The following is a 2,568-nucleotide window of genomic DNA, read 5'->3' as shown; positions in this document are numbered from 1 at the left end:
GGATGTGATTGATTGCCATTCAAATCTGAAGACCGCGTGGAGAAAGTGTTCCGGTTTACATTCGGCAAATCAAAATGAACGGCTAAAATTAATCCATCGTCTGGTTTCATGCGCGAGATCACGTAAAAGGCAGCCATTCTTCTTAGCATGGTTTCTCTCTTTTGCTCTCTCATTCGCGCACGGAAATTTCTTCGTACGGGAATTTTATGAAGCGAAGGCGGCTGCAGACCATTTTCTTTGTTTAGTTCATGTTCGTAGGCGCAAATTACAAACCTAACACTTGGAGCAACATTTCCACTACTCTAGAGGGGCATAAACTGTAGACAGTGCACGCTTTCTCATTTATCCAATCGCTCGCAAACACATTGCATTGCTAGTCTACAGTGGCAATACAAAGTGACGTTTCACCATGCACGTCGAAGTTCATTACCAGTACCGCGCCAGCATCGACCGGCCGGCGAAGCGACGAGCTCAGCAGCGCATGCGCAAGGCCCGACACCACCCCAACCGAGCTTCCCTGCTTATCGGAGAGAGCAAGTGCGCGTGAACACGGGCGCGTCTGAGTATCTGGATTTAAAAAAAAAAAGAAAAAGAAAGCGTTTCCGAGATATTGACAAAGACAAGTGGTCGCGGTCGCTCTGAATCTTATCGTATTATAGAAAACGTGGGATGGCGGCGCTTCCTCGAGGGTCAGAAAGTACAATCGTCGAACTAGGTGGCAAGTGGAGTACATCCTTTTTCTTGGAACGGTTTGCAATTGACTGCTTGAATGTGCCGACCACGCGTCGCGGGTCGCGTATAGAGCCAACCGTTGGCAAGCACGCGTCTAGCGTAGCAGCAGAACCGATCGCGGTTGCGATAACCCATCGTTGGCAGCGAAAAAGAAAAACACCCACACGCAGTTTGTAGCAATAACCGTACAAATCAATGTGGTTTTAAATATAGCTTCACTGGTCACCCAAGAAGGGCACCGAAACTTTCTCATGACGCACACCGCTGTAGTCCACAAAGAACAAAGCGCACAAAATAGATATGATACAGCCGCACCGCATTATTTCGTGTTTTCACCATTTCATTACTTTCGTGTGCATGCGCGCTAGGGCCACGCAGGCCAGGAGTAAAAGGCACGAAAAAAAAAAAAAAAATGGTACGCAATCCTAAGCTTTGACTTGACTGCTGTGGCACTCGCATTTGTGTTCTTTACCTTAGGCGAACGCAATGCGCAAACTGAACTGGAATTTCCAATAATGGAAATTCCTGTTTGGCTCATATTTGCGTTTTTCGCCCGAGCAAGCGCTTCACTGCACTACGCTTTGCCCCTTCAACGTGGCTACACTGCCCGGCAGGCGTGTTCTGCGTAGGGCCGAACCTGCAGGCAAAAAGCATGGGCGCCGCCATCTTGTTGAGAGCGGCGCCAGGGACACAATCGCGCCTAGCTCATTGAGTTTTCCCCCAAAACTGAAAAAAATTTGACTTCATTAAACGAGAAAGATGCCACGAGTGTCCCAACAAAAAGCTTTGAGGATTACCGAAGGGTAACTGAGGGCGACGCAACGGGCTCTGGAAAGAAGGATGATGGGTGTGGCGTCACGGGGGGATCGGAATAGAGCAGATTGGGGTGTGCGAGAACAAACGCTCGTTAATGACACCAAAGTTTAAACCAGGAAAAACAAATGGGCATGCGCAGGGCATGCAATCTGGGGGGAAGATAACCGGTGGCCATTAAGGGTTACAGACTGAATTCCGAGAGGAGGGAAGCGTAGCAGGGGGTGGCAGAAAGGTAGGAGGGCAGATTAGATTAGGGACTACATGGCGACAATCGGCACCTGACCGGGGTACTTGGAGGATCATGGGAGATGCCTTTGCCCTGCAGTGGGCGTAGCCAGGATGATGATGATGATGATGTTCATGATGAAAAGGTAGCAACAGGTCTTCGTAACATACAGGTTAGAAAGATGAGGCACCTTTTAACCCTTGAATATATTTCGCCACATTCGGGCATACGACAAGTTTGTTTTCGAGGCGCTCGGTCCCACTGCTGCGAAAATGTGTACACAAAGGCTGCACAGTAGTTGCCAGAAATCGGGCACTCTATTTTTCTTTCATAGGGAATCTTTCTTCCACTTGGGCAGCGGATTTCGGCGGCAGGGCGAGCTTGCGTGGGCGCGGTGGTTTACGGATCCAAGCGATAGTGAACTCCAAAATCCAGTGTTGGCTTTGAGTGGGATTCATATTGATTGCGAACCCCACGGCTAATCCTACCCCCCATCCCCCCAAGTGGCTCTTTACAGGAGACAATCATTCAGAGACATCGGACAAATAGGAATTCTGGTTCTTTCTTTTGCTTTCATTAATTTTTCTCGAAGCCCATAACTAGAAATTTGCTGGAGCGGCTGTCCCATTTGCGACGCAACAAGTGCGACGCTACACACAGATGGAGTGGCAGTTTAATTACTCTCGTGGTCCGCGAACCGGCATCGTTGCGTGTAGTATAGGAATGGTGCGTGTCAAGTCAGTGCTCGCGTTGAGCTTGTGCTCTTCATTTTGATTGAATGAAGTCTCACCTAA

The sequence above is a fragment of the Dermacentor andersoni genome, unplaced genomic scaffold (genome assembly GCF_023375885.2).
Source record: "Dermacentor andersoni unplaced genomic scaffold, qqDerAnde1_hic_scaffold ctg00000830.1, whole genome shotgun sequence".
Lineage (NCBI taxonomy): Eukaryota > Metazoa > Arthropoda > Arachnida > Ixodida > Ixodidae > Dermacentor > Dermacentor andersoni.
The sequence above is the reverse complement of the archived record's forward strand: the minus strand, read 5'-3'. Positions refer to the sequence as shown.